The sequence below is a fragment of the Glossina fuscipes genome, unplaced genomic scaffold (assembly GCF_014805625.2).
Source record: "Glossina fuscipes isolate IAEA_lab_2018 unplaced genomic scaffold, Yale_Gfus_2 2, whole genome shotgun sequence".
Taxonomy (NCBI): domain Eukaryota; kingdom Metazoa; phylum Arthropoda; class Insecta; order Diptera; family Glossinidae; genus Glossina; species Glossina fuscipes.
The window spans coordinates 15,541,556-15,562,699 of NW_023998416.1; positions in this window are offsets into that span (position 1 = coordinate 15,541,556).

A 21,144-nucleotide genomic window follows, 5' to 3' on the forward strand; every position below is an offset into this window, starting at 1 on the left:
GAACCTATGTAAATAGTACCTGAAAGAACCAGTAACCACAGAGTAGTTGAGTGATGTAGAAATCTCCCTCATCATGTTCGATGAGAACTCATTGGCCTGTATTCAGGACGCGCATCTGAGTCTCTCTGTACTTTCAGAGTCTACTCCGTCGTTTCTGCCCTTCCTTGCCTTGTGCCTTGTGTTGCTAAATAACAGAAAATTATGGAAGAAGAGAGGAAGAAGATTTGATCAGAAAGAAGTGAGGAAAGGAAAAGAGAAAGAGATAGTGGCCCCAAACTAGTAAGCGCTTCCCAAAGTTGGTAAGTGTTTTGTCTTTAACGACTGAAGGCTAACAATAGCTACGACCAATTGTGCTCCACCGCACTGAAATTTGTATGGCACGAGATGCTGCTTAGGTTGAGCGAATGGATGTTTGTTGTAGCTTTCGTAGATATATAGACACGATAAGCATTATATACTGGATCCATTTTTAACGTAATTTCCTTTTTTCTTATTTCTAGCTACTTCAATATTTCATTTTTTAAATATACAAAAATAAGATTTTTTTTTGCTGAAAATGTTTGTTAGCTTTATTATTACTATTATTAATAAAGGATTGTAACGCTGCTTGTTGGAGGTGATGATATTTGAAATCTTAAGCCAGAGTAAAAAGACAAATTGCATTGAATAGAATCATGTTCTTTATTCTGGACGGACAAACGGTTTCAAAGTATCACGTCTGTGGTTGCGGTTGAAACCTCAGTGCGGTAGAGGTTACTGTGGCCGTTACCATTTGTGACTGCTCAGTCGGTAAAGCCATACCACTTATCGATTGAGTATATATCCAATGGGCTGAGCCCACCATATTCCTATTCCCTTCTTCTTCCTCTCTTCTTTAGGTGACATCCCTTGAATAAAGTCTCATTAAAGAAGTATGTCTTAAACAATGTGCTTTATATTTTGTCCACTAAAGGATAGGACATAAAAAGAGAAGCGAAAATTGCAATCAAAAGATTGTTATTCTGAGGAATTCACAAATTGATGTCTCATCGCGCCATAGCAAAATCAAGTATTTTCGCCTCGATAAGACCATCTTTTAAACATATTCACCATTTGGTGGTTACTTTTTCTTTTAGGTGGCGTTCGAAGTACTTTTGTGAAATGTTGTTTTTGCAATTGAAAAAAAAATTCGTCAAAGCATTGTATTAGAGTGAAGATTTTCGTTGTTAAAAAATTTCACTGTATGTTCGCTAGTTTTTATATGTTCATGTTAAGAATTCATGTTTTTGGCAAATGTTACTGAAAAACAGAAAATGGGGTATGTTAATACAATATAATTTTCATTTTCGTTTTATGCAGATTCTGGGTTATAGAGCGCAAACTGAAGCTGCATTTTATTTTAGGGTTTTTTTTTTTTTTTTTTTTTTTTCTTCTTTTTTTATTTATTTGGGTTTTATTATTACATAAAAATGCTGATAAAGGCAGATGAACAAATATATATCCAATATAAGTATATATATGTGGTTACATATGAACGGTATCTGAGTGGATGAGTAGTACGTTTCATGTTATTATTTGCCTAAGCAACCAAACGGGAAAAAAGTAAATATGGCCAAAGCCAGAAACCTCTTGAATGCAGAACGACAAAAACATTGCACATACCGCGCACGATTTCAAGCAGCGAATCAAGTTCCCCCCCTAAAATGAAATAAGTAAAAAACATAAATAAAAATAAAGCCCTTATTATAATACAAGCAATGAGCCCCATTTTGTAAGCAAGGCAGTGGCGTAACGAAACGAAAAGTATGGCAAATTTTGTGCTCTTTTAACTGGGCTTTAAGTATTGTACTGTAAAATGCAGAAGCATGCTTATATGAACATATAGCATATTATCCGGAGTACCAATAAGGAATCAATTATTTGTAAAGAATTTATTTTGTCTTTATTCCTGCAACTTGCAGGGGGTTGAAGAGGAAACGCTTCTTACTTGCCTAAGTAGAAAATATTGTAAGAATTGTAATCGCTTCTCACTATCCTGTAAGAAAATGGCTGGATCTTTAACTCCCGAGGATCATGTTCGATGCGATGCATGCTTTTTCATTTTCATGCTACATTTAACAACAACAATCGTAGTTTACGTCATTTCTGGAAATGTATTGAAGGGCAACTAGGTTGTTTCAAAAGCTTGCTCTCTGCTCTCTTTGACAGGCCTCGAAACAGACGATCAGTTGAATGTGATAAATCTAAATCTAAGATCTCTAGTGAAGCTGATCCGAATTAAGTATGCAAGAATTATTATGAATCCTCGCGTCCATACGGACCACAATACAAAGACATCCACACGAAATTGGAAAGACATGTAGGCAAGGAACATGAGTATCGCGTCACTTATCAAAGCCAAGAACAGAAATATTCGTCGGTCAATTTGCACTATATTGCTATTCGGATTTGATAGAGAAACATTTCTTAGTGGAGTCATTAGCGAAGATCAAAAATGCATTTTTTTATGATAACAGTTCCAAGGAACGGATTCCTGCAATTCAAATCGCAATATTAATCCCTAAACGTAGCTTATTTTATATTGCTTCATGAGAACCGTGGATTTCTATGAGAGCCCTATTGAAAATTTGCAGGAAAGTGTCTTTGTAAAGATGTGTGCGCGGATGACAATACAATAGATTAGGAAGTAAGAACTTGGACTTTCTATATTTCAAAATAATTGTTTACTTATGGGTCCCCCTATTATTATTTGTATACATTTACCTGTATAATCCTGCCCTGTATACTGTGTACTACTACCGTAGTGTTTTGTCTATTAGATTCTTTTTTTTTTTAATGTATGTAGCAGCATCGTTGTTAGATGAAACTAAGCGAATATCTGTAAAATTCATATTTATGTTTGTGTGCAAGTGCGAATATATTTTCAAATGAAATTTGTGCGTACCTATGTACACATAATATTAAATATATAAACTTTAGATTCTTTCGCAATATACGTACATATATATATATATATATATGTGTATATATATATATGTATATATATATATATATGTATATATATAGAAAACTTAAAAAACTCAAATAAATGCCTTCAAGTGCTTTCTCAAAGCAATTTTAGACTCTTGCCTTATAAATAAATGAAAATTTGAGTAACATTTGAAAATTTATTTATATATATATTTATATATATATATATATATATAACAGATACATGTACTAACGTATGTAAACAGTTCTACGTTTTATTGTCAAAACAAAGCCTATCATAGTAAACAATAAAAAATTTATAGACCTGTTTAAGTCAAAAAATATAAAAATATTTAGAAAATATTGCTTACGGATGTTTTTATGTCCTCCACCACTTGCGACTTACGATTATATTAATTTGCTAGGGATGTATGCAACATCCAGCAGGATTTCAGATAGACTAGTCTCTTATTAGACCAAAAATCATTCCAAGCTCATCTAAACTTATCCGTCCGTCCGTCCAGCTGTCTGTCTTGTTTTCTGGTGTTCAACCTACAGTTGACAATTATTCAGATATTTTGATGAAATTTGGTACACCGACGTTTTTGCCCAAAGACGAATGTTATTGAAGATGGTTCGAATCGAAGCATTTTTTCAATCTCACTTCCCATATAAAGCTTAATTTGGAAAACTTATAGTTATATGAATAATATCGTACTTAATAGTGGGCCGTGTCCCACTGTAGTGTTTTCGCTCATGATTTCATTTCAATACTCATTTTCTGTAAGAGGGAAATTTCCTTCAACAATATATTTTCCGTGTGCTACGCTTTTAAATTCAATAATTGTTTGGTTGAATATGTTTATTTAATAAATTTATTTCATTATCCTGATTTAAGTGTTCAATAATTACATTTTTATTTTTTTTTTTATTTTTTATTTTTATGGTCATGTGAAGTACTAAATAAAGAAATCATAAAAAAATAATCAATAATGATAGACTTCTTCGAGCCATAAATTTATTATTCATTAATACATCAAACATATAAAACAACAATGGCTGCGATTATTATTGAACTTATCTCGAAGTTTAATTTCGAGAACGAAAAAAAAAAAAAAAAAACACGAAATCAATAAAAAAACCACTTGTCTGAAGAAGATAAATATGTACCTTTATGTATAGGTGTTTTTATAAAATTCTTTATTTACTTATTTGTTTTATACACACTATGCTTATACCGAATCTTTGCCTATATAGAAAAAATGATTAAATAAATAAAAATAAAATGTAAAAACAAATGGTAAATTAAGGCGAATTACCAGTCGCCCTAGTGGCTAGTGCCATTACCATAATAGTTTTCATCTCGCTCTCTCTCCACAAGAACATGGTCTGAAGCTTACGATTTGTTTCAACTTGCAATCGATTACGAGGTGCGAATTACTTAGCAATGATCATAGTAGCGAAAGTCTTCTAGTTTTTTTTTTCAATCTTTTCTTACGCCATGGTCTCCTCGATAGGGCCCTTCAAAAAATCGGATTATTATTGGTCTGCACTGTTATTATTATATTCATGTATTCAAGACATATATTTTTACCGCAATGTTACCATAGGCTTCATCTAAGGCATTTTGTTTCTCTAAGTCCCCAACCTCTAGTTGGCAAATAAATATTCGTAGATTGATTTGCTACAACGTTTTGTAGGAAATCGTTTTAGTTTACTCCAGACTTGCAACGAACGTAATAAACGAGGCTACGAATGTTGTGAAATTTCTTATTGTAAATTCTTCATTTTGGCCAAGGATGTCTGTAAAATTCAACTCGAAAACAGGTACTTACTAAAGATCATTTTTTAACTGCCATTATTTAATATAACTCGAATTTATTGTTTTCTTAAAAGGCGCAAATGGTTTAAAGAAAAGTCTTTGCGAATCTTGTCGACTGCTTAAATTATTTATATCAGTTATATGAATATGAAACTCGGACCTATATAGAGGACATACATACCTATCTGAAGTTGTGATTTGTTTATAGTTTGGATTTCTGGCAACAGCAAACAGTCGTAATAATAAGTTTTCTAACAATGCATTCATCGACTGGATTTTTTTGTCTTTGTTGGATCGTATTCAGGTCTAAAAATCCATGGAAATATCTGCACGCACCACATTGGGACTGAATCATTTTGGCAAGAAGACAATTATCTGCCTTTGGTGATACTACGGTACTGTGGCCTGTTATTAGGTTGCTAGAATCTCGGGAAAACAGTTAATCAGTTTGACTCGTTCGTTGTTTACAAAACGAGCCGAATATCAAAGAACCCAACACAACACGACGTCTGTCGTTCCATTCCTATAGCTCGTGATGAATTAAAAGTACTCAACTCGGAGATGCTAGTCCCTGCGGTATTGATTCTTATCCACTTTCATCGATGGTAAACGCAATTGCTGAGCAGCGCTTCCCTTCTTACGATTACGCTCACAAAAGGCATCCACAAATTGTCACATAGCTGAGAAAAGTACATAGCCAACGATGGACAGTACTATGATTAAAATAATTTTCATCTTATTCGTAGAACAAAGACATATTTTCTAAACTGAATTTCCTTCGGCTTCATATTTACATACCTGATATTATTTCAAAACTTATTATTATTATTATTATTATTATTATTTTAATTTTAGACTAATGAAATGAATTCTTAGACTAAAAAAGACATTGAGCACTAGCAACACAGGCTACCGGCTCTAATTTAGATAAATGTACATTAGATAATGAGCTTAGCAGTATTAATAAAGTAATATATTGAACTGATATTCTGTTCTGAAGCTGATTGTAGAATGATTTCAAAACTTAATGCAGTACAATGCAACAGGAATGATCTGCGAATAGAAAAACTGTGAACCTTTAAATGAGTAAAGAATGTAAAACCAGAGTACAAGGCAAGAGGAATTTTGATTTGCCTTACCTTCTTTTTCCTTTTCGTTTTGCTTTCAATTATAAAGTGTACTGTTATCTACAAACCTATGGCGAACCCGCAACCCGTTCGAGTTATGCACTAAATTTCAAACATTTTCAGTATTAAAGAAAAGTGAACGTGAATTTTTGGCTTCCCCGAACATCCAACGCAATACGTTTTGCTATAGAGAATCGAAAATTTATTTTTTTGCCGATAAAATATCTAATATTTGTTATATAACACATTTTCTCTATAAAATATAGGTTTAATTCAGATCTATTTTTATTTGTTTATGCAAATATTTAGCTAACGAAAGCAAACCATTCGCCGTAAACAAAGAAGATACTTAGGATTATGTTCTATTTTAAATATATAGATTATATTATATATATATATATATATATAATTAATATATATCTCAATATTTACTTGATTAATTAAGGAAAGCATAATCGATTGATGTAAAGCTAAATGAATTATTAACATTTTGTTTCGGTCAGTCAAAGAAGAAGAAGAAAAAGAATAAATGATAATAATCGTTGGTAATGTTGTAAAGAACATTAAAGTGATCAAATAGTTTACAGTTAAAACGCGGCTTGGCACACAGCTTGGGATATTGATATGAACTTGATCAAGTAATGCTGGTGATAAGTTTGGCCCATTTGTCAGACAATTTAACAACGAAGACTGTGTCGATGGATAATGGGAAAGAGCCTGAAGATTAATCATTTCAATGGGTTAATATAAAGAGAGAGAGAGAGTACAACTAGAATTCTATCCTAACTTGTGTATGTCGAGGATAAGAACTTGTTCAATTATATCAATGTCACATTCGTTACTCGTCTATTCTACAAAGGTTATCATGTTGATGTAACCATCTTTTGATGAAAGTGCATATTGTTTTGCAATTAAGCCTATGCCAAGATGGAAGTACAACTTGTGATAACAAAAAAGAAAATCAAATCGTTAACTTAAGGAGCATCTTCCCGCCGTTGTCCCGCCTATAGTGTATATAGTTCATATAGGCGAGCTTCAACGAATTTTTAAAATGCATGTAGAAACTTAGGTTTAAAGACATGAGACTTCTTTTACTCCAAACAATTGAGGCTAGAGAAGCTTAAGCTTGAGAAGACTTTTGAATATTTGGAGCATAGGCAAGATACTGCTCTATATTATCAGCGTACAATTGATGGTAAATCATTTATGAATCGGGTAAACCATTAAGCATTTAAGCGGATAAAGAAAACAGCGGGAAAAAAATGACGAGGGGATATCCTTTAATGGTAAGGGTGTTAATGTAGGATATTTTAAGCGACTGCATATATCAACTTGTGTTGTCGAGCATAATTAATAAACTCTCATGAATTTTCTGACAATGCGCGTCATTCTATTTACGTACTCCACATGTGCTTATTAAGATAACGATTAAAACAGAAATAAAGTAAGTCTTTTTTTTGCATTTTTCTAGGAAAAAAAGTGATTCAGTTTTCAATTGATTCAAGCACTATTCACTAACTATGCTTTTATAACTTGTAGACGCTCCGTCTTCGGCTATTCCATGGTCAACTTGAAACCGCTCATTGATCAAAAATAACAACACAAACAAATAAAAATTTAATTATTCTCTACACAATGCGCATTATTACATTTTCTCTTTATATATGGATACGGAGTAGAAAAATGGCCCACTATATCAAGTGCAAATATTATAGTTGGGTAACATCGACAATTAAAACTCCAAGACAACTACTGGAAGTTACTTATTTATTTTGATGATAAATCTATTTCATAAAATATCAGACATAGTTTCGATCTTTATATGCTGCTGTGGTGTTATATCAAATTGCCATTAAGGACTAGTTTTTACTATAGAATATCAACAATGGGTTCCTTTGGCAAATTTTTTTCACATGTGGAGATTTTAATTCGACCGGATAGCGTTTGACTGAAGGACACTTGTATAACAAGTAGTGTAGAGCATAGAAGTGTAGAGGGATAGTGCATAAGGACTTTAATTATTCCATGATGTGAGTGACATTGAAGTATGAAAAAATATATATAAAAAAAAATAATAGGGTTCTGTTGCTTCTACGAATTTAGATCACGATTAAGATCGTTGCATGTTACGCAAATCTCCTTCTCCTTCCCCTTCTTTTGAGACGTTTTCACAATATTTATCTCCACTCAATATTACATTTTCAGGAGGCAGTGTTGTCAATAATTGCCCACTGTTATATGCATTACTTGCAGACGGTTCTACAATAAGAAATTGTCAGCGAGAAATAAACGTTTTGTGCGTGGTTCGCTGGCATGATCCTTTCCTTTGTGTTTGGCTTTGATATTAAGCTCACACTCGAAACAAAGTTTCTAATAATTTTTGTCACATGCTGTCAAAGCTATCCCTCCACAGATAAAGGCAAAGAAAATACAGGATTTGCATAGGTAGAAGGCTTTTCTTCCTTTTGGTTAACATACAATAGGAATCTTCAAGCACTTGGAACAACAAGCGGGCGCATATAGGTTCTTTCTCTCAGAACAATCTATGCTCAAACGCAACTAGCAAAACCAAACAACACACATTTTTGTTAAACCATTATCTTCTGGAGATGAATTTGTGGATCGAGAAAGATGCATGGAAAGAGCGTTTTTAATGAGGTCAGTCACAAGGCACCCGAACAAAAATTCATTTCATTTACGTATCTAGCATTCATGGCTTATCTGGGAACTCTAAACTCAAATTGTTTGTGACAAGAACGTTATTGGCCTATGTTTTCGCAGGCTTATGAATCTAATTAATGCTATTCTCATTAGCTTGAATTCTTCTTCGATGTAATGATAAAACTTCTAAAAATACCTCTGTAACTTTTTTTTTTTGTCAATTTTCGTAAGCGAAGTACACGAAAAGTTAATCGCATAGGCCAGCCCTGTAAGAAAATTGTTGAATCCAGTTGAAGACTACGTAATTTAGCTTCTATTCTTTCGCAATAACTTCTAATTACATAGTTATATACATATGTGAATATACATGCATAGAAATCACGCAATAGTGCTATATGTTATCGCTTACGTTCACAATGATAAGCTCGTTCAAGTAGTGAATTGCTTTCCGAAACGAGATAAGGATTTTATGGTATAAATATATTAAAAGTAAATTCTGAATGTGACAGTTTCGATTGCTGTGCAATGAAACTATGAGAAAACATATAAAAAACTTGTTTCAAGTCTGCCGACATCTTGTTAAATACAATTGAAAGACAAAGGAAAGATGTCTTATACGTACGCGTTTTATTTACTATTTTATTTATTTAATGATTATGTTTTGTGTGTACATTAAAGATAAATATTTAACAAGCCACCACAACATACCGTTAATGTGATATGGATTTTCTATAACTTTATTGCATAATAAAATGAAATCAAATGAATAAAAGCAAAAAAAAAAATATATATATATATATATATAAAACTGAGATTTTCTTAATTTAAAAGCAATACACAATCAAATGCTTTAAATATAAACGAACCACAGTCGATATCGAATTGATATAAACGTAGAATTCATTTGTTCTCCTATGTTTCTTGCTTATTATGTATATATATATATATATGTATTCATATGTAGTTTAGAAATAACTATAGGTTTGAATTCATTCCTTTTAAAATTTATTTAAATTACATGTAGGAGGTGGTCGTATGTTTGTATGTGCTATATGACTTGATGGCTTTTGTTTGACCACATACGAAATTTTGTTTATAAAATATACACAGACGGAATGCATAATTGCATGTGTGCATATATATGTATGTATGTATGTATATATGTATGTATGTATGTACGTATTATATTTGTACTCACTTTATTTTCATTTCGTTTCTGCAAACAAAAATAATTAACAAACAAACATATAAACAAGACAACATATTACGTTAGCAAAACAAACACATCAAAACAACATCAACTCATAACTCTATTCATAAAATGAAAATGTATGTTTAAACGCCAGTTCTTTTATTCATTATTCTTTTTTTTGTTTTCCTTTTCCATAAACAAAAACAGTCGGTCTGCCATTCTGCCTCTCATTTATCCTTTTATTCTATACCTGTTTTGTATATTTGTTGTCTTGAATTCTTGAATACGAGAAAAAAAATTATTGTCGTGTCTAGCTCATGCTGAGACCACCTGTTTAAAATCTGCTTTCGAACAATGGGCTCGTTTGAGTGGAAAACAATCAAAGTCATAATGGTATGTTTCCTCTTTACAATAGGCACTTACGACCAGAACTAAACTGTGTGTGGATGCGTGCGTTTTTTGTTATTCCATCTTGATAATCTCTAAGGGTGATCTCTTTCTTTTCGCTAGTCGCTAGTCAGAATGTTTAAACAAAGAGAATTCAGGTTACGTTATTTTTAAACTTCTCTAATCTGATAATTTTTGCACTTTAAAATGATAATAATAATTTTTTGCAGCACTTAGGAATTAAGTCACTGGAAAACTTTGTATAACTCACTCTAAGCTCTCGTGTGACTGCTTTCAGAGTAATGAATTTCTATTTATTGGGAGTAAGTTACGTTTTGTGATCGAACCGGTTAGTGCAATTTCCCGGACATTTTTCATACTTTTCTCCATTCTTACTTACGGTCCTTCCTGAGCACGCCCACGTATAAGGGTCATCTCTTGAGTAGCTTATAAAGTGAGAGTATAATTAACATGTATGGACGGGAGTTTCCACGCCCTGCTCTTTTTAACGAAAAAACTACTCATGAGTTAGCAGAGTTTGTGCCCTTCTTAAGCATCGACGTAGCGTAGGCTCTGCTTAGCTTATATATAGGTATCTTCACGACAATTATTTTGTAGACAGAAAAGAAATCTACCCGCCAGTCAAACCGGGCCTTTCTTACCCATGCCTGCTTGAGTTTTTCGTTTATCGCGCAACCCACTACCGCGACTGTTCATTCTTTAACCGATCCTCTTTGAAACTGTTTATCTGCAGCGGTATTTCCGTCGACTCTACTTTGTTGCCACTTTCAAATCCACCACACGCAAACTGCTTCCCTTCTACTCTGCCTATAATCTTTCCAAAGCGTGCGTCTATATTTATGAGGGAACATCTTCTGCTTGCTTGGTCAAATGTAAACGAAAATATTTAAAATATTAGTTACGGAAACCGAACTATCTTCCTGGAATATTGAGTATCTAGTTGTTAGCCCGAGCCTTCCCTACTGGCACTTCCCACTTGAATGTTTCCATCGCGTCGCGTACTGGTTTTCTTGTGTAGCTGGATAAATGGATGGTAGAGGAATGTAATTGAACGTCCGCAGAGAGCAGATACAATTTATGCCTGTGACACCCGATCTTCGAAGCGGTGGACATCGAATGGAGGCATTGAAGCAAAAATGCTGAAAGTTAGTTGATTGTTGAAGGGAGCGGTCGATAATTCAAATTCATTCGGCACCTATTGACTGCGCTTGTGTTAAATCGAAGACACTTTATTTGATATAGAAAAAAAAACGGAAAATGTGTAAAATATGTAAGCATTGAAACCAAATTATACAGGCGCGTTTCTTCAGAGACCAAAAGTTGAAGGCGAACAATGAAAGACTGAAGATATTGCCACATAGAGAAACAGATTTGTCTGCTTTTAAATGCCGGCTGCGGCGGCCAATACGTAAGAGGTATTAATCTATCAACAGGCTTTACGCAGCCTTCTCGGCAAACGATTCGGTTCTGTGAGCGATGTGAATGCGGTGCGTATGGTAGTTCTTACAATAAAACCATTTATCAAACCTGTCAAAACGATGCTATCTAGCAACCACTTTTTATTTTATTTCGCATGCGTAAGCAAAAAGTGCCGTCTGCTTACGGACATTACTTCGCTGAATTTTTTTAAGCATTTCTTCAATTCGTCACCTGCACAATGTTTGACGCGTGTTTATGACGCAATTAAATACCATATAGACCGAATCCTTATACTACACGCAGCCTTAATACATCCTCTGGTTCTTAGTCCCGCACTTCAACATTGCATATCGGTTAAGGATAAATTGCAATGCGATGTTAGATACAACAAGTGCCATAATACATGCTTTCGCCCTTGACCTGAGAATTGGTGCAAGACTACGCAGTCAGTTTAAAATTTTTGCATCAAATTCTATGAGCTTGAGATTACTAAGCAAAGTAAATTTAATAAGAAACAGATTATTGACTTTGCTTCGCACGCTTGTGGATATTGCAAACACTTGTGGGTAAATAACATGTAGCCCCGAACTACAACAGACGGCGGCAGTCGAGGCTCCCGAAGGTATTTACGGCTTTGTTTAACTTATTCCCACCTCTGCTCTTCACTGTTCGCATAATGTTCATCAGTGTTATCAAAGGAATTTAAGCAGGACGTAAGTGTATATTGTTCTCTGTTCATTTATATTTTTATTTAATTTTTCACTTAACAACTCTCTCAGAAGACATGTGGTTCTGCTTTGTTCAATCTCTGTCCATTATTTATATATAAGAAGCCGATCTAAAATATTTCTTGGATATACATTCAAGTATTTATTTATTTATTTGTCAGTATATTTTGTAAGTAAATTTACAAAGGATAGATTGTAAGGCTGCCGGATAACTTAGATCTGTTGCTTGCCTGTATTGAGTTGCCTACTCGGCTACTCATGCGGATACACTCAAACTTTTTACGCATAAATTGAAGGTTCAAGAAGAAGAAGAAATACGGTCTACATATCGATTGGTTTCAGTTTCATTTTCGGAAAATTCGGGAAACTTTAATTTTTCAATTGAAAGGAACAGCTCTTGAATTCCAATTGAAATAACTCCAATTCGCGTAAAAAGAATTCGTGCAAAAAAAGACACAAGTGTGTTGTGCTTCTGTCTAAATTTGTACATCCGTCCTTTTTCATTGACTTCTTCCTACTGCGTTGCAGGAGTGGAAATAGAAGACATGAGCAGAAACTTTTATGGAATGCAAAGAAAAATTAGGAACTGAAAAAATGGGAAAAGGTGCTGGGAGAACAACAGAAGAATAACAGACTAGGTCCTGGTCGCGCTAATGTAGCAAATGGCAACAACATACTGCTCTTCGTACGAAGATTCTCCTGCCCACTACTGTTTTATATAATTTACATATGTACCGTAGCGATAATAGTAAACAAGAATAAGAAGAAGAGAGAATGAGAAAGACACACAAGACTTTTCACTTAGGCAGCAAATTATCCTAAAGAAATCCTATAAACCAACAAAGAAATTTCGTTAAAATGTTTATGAAAGAAAATCTTTGCTGACATTGCATTGTTAAGCATCATTCAGTGAGGATACAAGTCATAATAACTGCAATTTTGTTGCTGCTATTATTATTGGTGAAAAATAAATGAAAATCTAGCTTTCACATGGAATTATGCTGACTGTGCTTGAATGCTGAGGAGAAATCTGTCTGCTACGGAAAAGCACGTAGCGCTTGAATGGTAAACTATAAAGGATGAGCCAAGCGGCAAACGAAATGCTAAAAAAAAATCACAAATGTGTGCATGTGCACTTTAAAGTATCCTCTAGCTGATAAAGTGGTAAAGTGAACCAAGCCAACCAGTGCAATGTAGTCCTTACACGTGCAAAATACTAACGTGACCATAAATATTTTGGATCAACTGTAAAGCTAACGTTATGTCAAATGCGAAGAAAGGCTATAAAATTTTTAGATTTTTACACTCTGTCTAGGACGTGCTTATGCACTGAACGTACTCGCATCTCAATGCAATTTTATACTAAGTGAGCTTGACAGCGAGACTGAGTGCAAGAGCGGAAAATATAATATAAACTTACTTAAGTAATTCTTTTCAAGGAAATCGACAATTTTCCACATGAAATAAAATTATTTACGAGTATTTATCAAATATTTAATTCTCAAGAACCGCATAAACTTCCACCAACACTTTGGCTTGCCATAGACACCAGAGAATAAAGGCAGTTGTTATGACAATATTATAGTGCACGGTGGTGCATACTGAGATAATGTTGCGAATAAAACGTATGCCGTCTATTATGACAAAGACGAATTGTGTGTGTGAGAGAAGAATGGATTATTAGATATTGTGAGGGGGAGAGAGAAAGAGCGAGAGAGAGAGAGAGCGAGAGGGGAAAAACCAGTCAAGAAAATGATTTGATTTTTAAGAATACCATATGTTGCAATATAAAAATATATTTCCTATGAGTGTGACATCACCGGAGGGGACATAAAATACATATACACAAACACACACACACACACACACAATGATTATATATTCATTCAGCAGCTTGACTAAGTGACTAAATGAATGAGTGACTGACTATATGAATAGATGGCAAGGCAGGTTGGCATGAATGGATGGCTGACATGAATTCAGCTTTTAGTTTCGTAGCGCGTATATACAATAGCCCGAAGTAAAATATGACTACTTCCAGTCATTTGTTACATTACTTGATATCTGTTCTATATGAACTGTAATATAAACACACACATACACACAAACACACGAACATACGCAAACACAAATTCTGTATTGTTCCCTATATTCAGTGTAGCTTTTGGAAATGATCCGATATCCACTCACAAGCATAGCCAAGCAACATTACAATAGTTTGAAATTGTTATTGTGCTGATATTATTGTCCTTGTTGAAAGTTCCGAAGGCAACCTTAATACTTAATACACACTGGCTGGTATGGTAAGGGCAATGGATGGCAAATTGTTTTTTATAATCGTTAGTAAAGTAAGTAAGTAAGCAGCAGCCAGACAAAAATAAAAGGGGTGGTTGTTCGAATGGTTCGTTTTAAAGGTTTTTGCCCATACATTGCCAGTTTATTTTATTTAATTTTTTTTGTTTTTTGCTTATTTGTGTTTGGGTGCTCGTCGAGCAATGTTAATATATGCCTCTTTAATCCCCTTTGCGGAAATAAAACTTTAATGGATGACAAATCCAGTTGTTAGCGCTAATGTAAGTAATTGAGTGCGAAAATACTGTCGCATTTAAATCATTTAAGTCTGAGGCTTGTTTTTGTCTACGTCCCCTTACATAAAGCAAATGTGCGCATACTTTACATTTAGACGGTTATAGATTGTATAATGTATTTATATACTGAGAACAAAAATATAATTTATTTATATATTTATAGCCAGTATATAAGGAGCGGCCAAAACATTTGATTGATTGTTGGCTTGCAAAATAAATTCCTCATCGAATATGGTTATGCTAAACTACTCCTAAAATCTTTTTGATGCGCAATTTCGTAGCATTAAATTGTCAATCTGAACAACATGTACCAGTGCTTTGTTATATATATATATATATATGTATACATACATATATATATGTATACATATGTCTCCCTATTTTCATATACTCCTATATGTGTGCATCTTGAATTTAAAATTTTTTTAATAAACATTTTATCAATTCTCTTATATTGGAGATGATCCAAAGCTATAGTATATGTACAATTTACTGCCTTTCCCGCATAGTTCGTTCATTTACGAGACATTATGACAACACCTGTTAGAGTTCTTAGAATTTTACTCTGTTGTTGCAATTTTTGTAAGACTAAAGCTCTGAACACGATGAATGCATTTGCATTGCCTATCATGCAAAAATATTCTCTTCATAGGATTTTCACTCAAGCAACGCAATGCGTGATACGCGATGCAAATGCATCCATTGGGCTGAGCGATTAAGTTCGAATTTCTCGCGGCGTGAAGTTAGTATGGAGACGTTAGGCGCTTACTGTCGGTGCGAACCAGTGGCTCTTTGAGGGTTTAACGTTGGTGCACTACCTTCAAGGTTAAACCCCGCGGTGCCCGATGACACACGGGTTAATTTTACGTAATCGGAGCCCTCCCGAGAGTTCGATAATCCGTATAAGCTGGGGTCCTAAACTACACTGGAGAAACCCGATATGTTTATTGTGTATGGCTCACTCCACTCTGGGGAGTGGTAAGCCCTATCGTTACCTCTTATTATTCGCTTTAGGAGTGGTAGAAACCATAAACATCACGATACCCCACAAAGGACGTTGGCAAACACCAACTGCAGTACACCAATGTTGTCATCTCTACCAGCAGGTACTCGTGACATAGCGAGTGGGCTTCAGTCTTACTTAATGCGACATAGTCACTCTTGCCTTCGGATCCACCGTACAATCCCGGCTAGCCAACACCAGACTACACTTCTTCAGGATATATTAGCATCGGGTATTGCATTTGACATGGCAGACGGAGACCATGCTCTCGTCTATTACTACATAAACGTATTTTACGTAACCAGTTACCAACTGGTTTGCATTTCCTCCTTAGCAATAGTCTACGAAAAAAGACGTGCTCGCAGCAATTTCTTCCATTGTACCCCTAAGCTATCCTTCAGACCACTTGTCGCCAAGTTATAGATAGTCCAAGCCTTAAACTCTTCTTCGTCGGTCAAGATCATGTGCAGGCATCGCCACGAGGAGGTGAGAGTATCGGCACATCTATACTCCCCCAAAACGCATAGTTTACACGAGCAAAGAATTAGAAAACTATTTTGAGAAAAAATGTGAACTGAATGTCACCTTTTAAGCGCATGTTCGTTTTAGACAATCAGGTGAATGTTGCCCAATATATAGCCTTCCTGCGGAAAAAACCAACAAAGTTTTTTTACATGAACCAATATACATATATGTGTATATATACACATATGGGTACATAATTATGTACAACTGTATGTATGTGCGTATATTAGTATGAAAATTGTTTTCTACCGCTGCTCGCACGGTTTCAAAATGTAAAGAAATAATTTTATCTCTGTTTTCTTCCTTTTGGCCTTATAAAGCCAATCGATTTGGCAAGTAAGACTTTCATAGAAATATCAATGTATAATTATATTATAAATACTATTAGCCTTTATTGCAAGAGAATGATAAAAAATACTTTTTATTTACTTAAGATATTATCCGTCGCAGTTACATTTCACATCTTTCTGACAAAGTGTAAATTCTGTAGCGTACAGAAACTGATGCTATCCATAAGCTGACACATTAAATGGATAACATGGTATGAGCGGAAGTGATGCTCAGATACACACAGTAAGCCTCTAATTGAAACTATTATTGATCAGAACGAATAATATCGTATGTGATTATGCAGAGAAAAGTCACTTTGGCATATAATATCACTTGTTCTTAGCAGCGTAGCCGTCAGTAGCAATGCTTGGTTATGCCACCTCACTATACATCACATCCAACTAATCCAGCCATAAGCGATCGTTACCTTAATTTAAGAAATGGACGAATAAGTAAACTGAATCAATTCAGAATCTTATACTGATCGGATTGAGTCACTTTGAATCTTAAGGAATCTGTAGTGAGATTTTTTCTACTCGTTATACGGTGAATCGAAAAATGTGAATACGAACGAAAGAACGGTTATAAAAGGAACATTGTTAAATAAATTTTTTTTAAATTAAAAAAATAAACAGATCACAAAAATGATTCATGTCAATATCCTTGTATGTATGCACTCATAATACAAACTCATGTGCATGACTTTATAGCACATATTCACGTTTTAGAATACAGTCTAATGAACTTTCGAAGCAACAGTGAAAATAATAAATGTATGAAGAGAAATTTCTTATTTCGATAACTGAGCGTGTATTTGTGTTCATTTCATTGAAATGAAAGAATACTAAATTCTACCATATGCGTGTGTATATTGTTTTCTTAAGATTATTTGTGTTAGGATGTGTGACTATGCACTGGCAGCAATGTATGGTATGATATGTGCAAGTTCGTCTCATCCACCATTTTTATTTTTCTTTTCTTTATATATATATATATATATATATATGTTTATTTAACATTCACTCAGTCATTCAAGCATCCATCACCGTTCATTCATTCATCTTTATATTCTGTACACAACCATCCAAGCAATCATTCAACCATCTATCCAACCATTTGCATATCCAACCAACCATCTATTCTTCCATCCATCCATCCATCCATCCATCCATCCATCTGTTAGACCAACCAACCATTGAACGCTTTTCACTTTATCACTCAACCATGCGAACATTTCAGGAGGATTCAAAAGCTTTTTCACAATAGAATCATTGGTAAAAACTGGTAAAAAAGGATCCAGATGAGAACAAAAAAAAAAAAAAACCATATAGAAAACAAATACAACCATTATTTGGTTTAGATCGAATATTTGTTACTCAACAGTTGTAATGAAATTTTTCAAATAAATTCATTTATGAATTTTTATCAAAATAAGCAGTGTGCGTATGCATGTAGTAATTTGATCGTCTTTTGTTATTACAAATATATATATATATATATATATATATTTTTTTTTTTTTTCATATATCGCTTTTGTACATATCGCAATGCTTTATGCATAACGTATGATAGGACGAATGCGTTAAAGTACTAACAGAAGATAAATAATAATAATAATAATAAGAAGAAGACGAAAGCAAAAAGACGCATGCATATGAATGGCTTTCACAAATAAAATGGGAAAACTTCAGATATTCAGAGATGTTAAGAAAGAAAATGATAGGTAGGTAGGTACATGATATTACGAAGCTAAGATAGCTACGAGGCTGAAATGTTAAAAAAAAATATTTACAAAAAAGGTAAAGATGCTGTACACACAAAAACTGTGCAGCCTTTGAAAACCGAATCCCTAATGATTATTTTTTTTTTTTTTTGCCATTTCCGGTTTAAAAAGCAAAAAAAAAAAACAAAAAATAATAATAAAAAACAAACGGCAAAGAAGAAAGCAAAAAGAAAATTGAAGGTGGGGAAGGAAACCTGATTAAAACTTTTGCTTATTTCAGTAATCATTGGTAAACGTGAAAAAAAGTCTTTGTTTTTTTCCAAAGATTTTTTGGACTTTTTTCACAAAATTATTTAAAGCAGTTGTGGCTGAAATTGTGCACCAAAATATTACACATGTTTACACATACGCGAAAGACAGAGAACCGCAACTGTTTGGGTGATAGGATTTTATAGAAACGAATAATCGTTGTCCCCTTGCATTGTATAGTAGAGTTTCGACAGCCAATCTTCCATTCATTTCATACACGAATGAATGGTTGAATAAAACATGAATAACGATTAAAAAAAATAAAACCCATACAAAGCTCATCAAATTCTAAATAAAAAAAAAAATAATAATAAATAAATAAATAGGAGCTAAGCATAGAAAAACTGCGACCCAAAAACTTTTTCTTTTAGTCTTATTTTCGCATTGTGCGGAAAGTATTTTTTTTTTTTTTTCTGTGCAATCGTTATAATTTTGGGCCAAGTAGCCAAGTAGCCATTCCGTTCTACTCTTTATTTGAATACTATTTAAATACAACAACAAAGTCTCTATTCATGTGTCTATTTTTCCATTACAATGGCTATGAATTTTTTCGACCACATTTGTATTTATTTCCTTTTCCTTTTTTTTGTGTTTTTTTTTTTTTTTTGTACTGTTGCCGGTTTTAGTTTTCGCAGTTCCGTTTAAGTTCTCTCTCTAATATTCTGTTAACAGCTTGATTTGCTGTGATTGTTCTGAACAATAGATGACGTTTGCTGTGGTAACTATTGTGGATTAATGATTAGTAACATTTTTTTTTTTTTTAAATCCCGAAGATAATCATGAAATATTTTTGTGGGATAATTACAAATACAATGTGAAGATTTAAACAAAATAATTTCCCAATTCCGCCACCCAGATACGGTTTTATACAGTGGCGAGTTGATGGGTCTTATGGGTTTTTTGTTTTTTTTTTTGTTTTTGGTTTGTTGTTAGCGAGAAGGGAAATCTCTCATTCTTTTAATACTCAACCTATGAATGGTATTGAAATTTGGTGATTAGTGTAGAATGCGCTCGTGACTTGCCCTCTACGTTTCACAAATTGCAAAAAGCAACAGTGGAATTTCTTGATAGTTTACCATTAATAACTAAGTACAGCTTATTGTTAATGTATTCTTAAGTTTTCTTTGGCAAGGATAAATAATATTGGATATGTAGATATGAAAGAAGAATTTTCGTATTGAAAACAAACGCTTATTGTATGAAAATGATAGAAAGGGTCTTTAAATAAAGTATTACCCATCGCTAGCTATGCATTTTTTCCGTCAGTAGGAGCGTATTATTCTCAATACAGATCCACTTTTGATCTCCATTCAGGATACAATGCAAAAAAGAGTCTCTTTCGCTTGGAAACAGAAAAATACTTTCGGCATGTGCTCTTTCTTCGGCAATGTCTACTGTAACAGGGGGGGAGGGGAGAGTATTTTCGGTCAGAATCTCTTCAGGGTCCGCATTTCTTTGTACTGAAAACTCACGAAATCATCACTTTTGGCATACGGTTCTTGTTTTTGTTTCCAATAACACCAGTTCGTGTTGGTACCTTTGCCTATTGGTGGATTCATTTGATTAGAACAAACTGTGACAATCGTATCTAGCTAACCACCATCGCTGCCTTTCAAAGAATAAGGCTATCATGAATATTAAGCTTCAACGTCGTTTTTGATGAGTAGCTTCATCTTTATCATGGTTATTAAGAGTCTAGATATGCCTATGATATCTACTGTTCATCGTCCGAAGGGAGTAAGCAACACTACCGTTAAATCTAAGTAAGAAAAGTTTTCCGTCAATGGCGTTTTTTTCGCAGAGAACTACATCTATTCCATCATAAGCTAAAAAATTCGATCTCGTGACACTCTGTTTGAGAGTGAGATACGACATAGTTCTGAGAAAAATTTTAAAGAACGATATTGTAGCCTATGATATTTTCACTTGTCAAAGTGCTCGTTAAAGTACGTTGAGGTCGTACTTTGCTTGGGCTTTGAATAGTTATTAACTGGCAGAGAAACGCCGTTTTTGGCAAGAGTTGCTTCGTTTGTTTCACTCGAACGACAGTAATGTTGAATTCTAGAGGGCGTTAGAAAATAGATATGTTATGAGAATCGATAAACGATAGAAAATATGGTCCAAGCGAACCGTTAACTAGATATGGTAAGCAGCACGCTGCTAAACACACCGAAAAAGGTTACTCGTGCGATGTGCCGGAGTATGTAATAATCCGGTTTTGCGTCCTTATGACGCACTATCGTCTTGTACTTCTGCTAAGCATTCAGTGAGTCAACTACGGTTGGTAGAAAAGTTTCAGTGTAAACACAAAGTATTTTGTCTGAAACTTAATAAAGTTACGGATTAGTTTTATTTAGTTG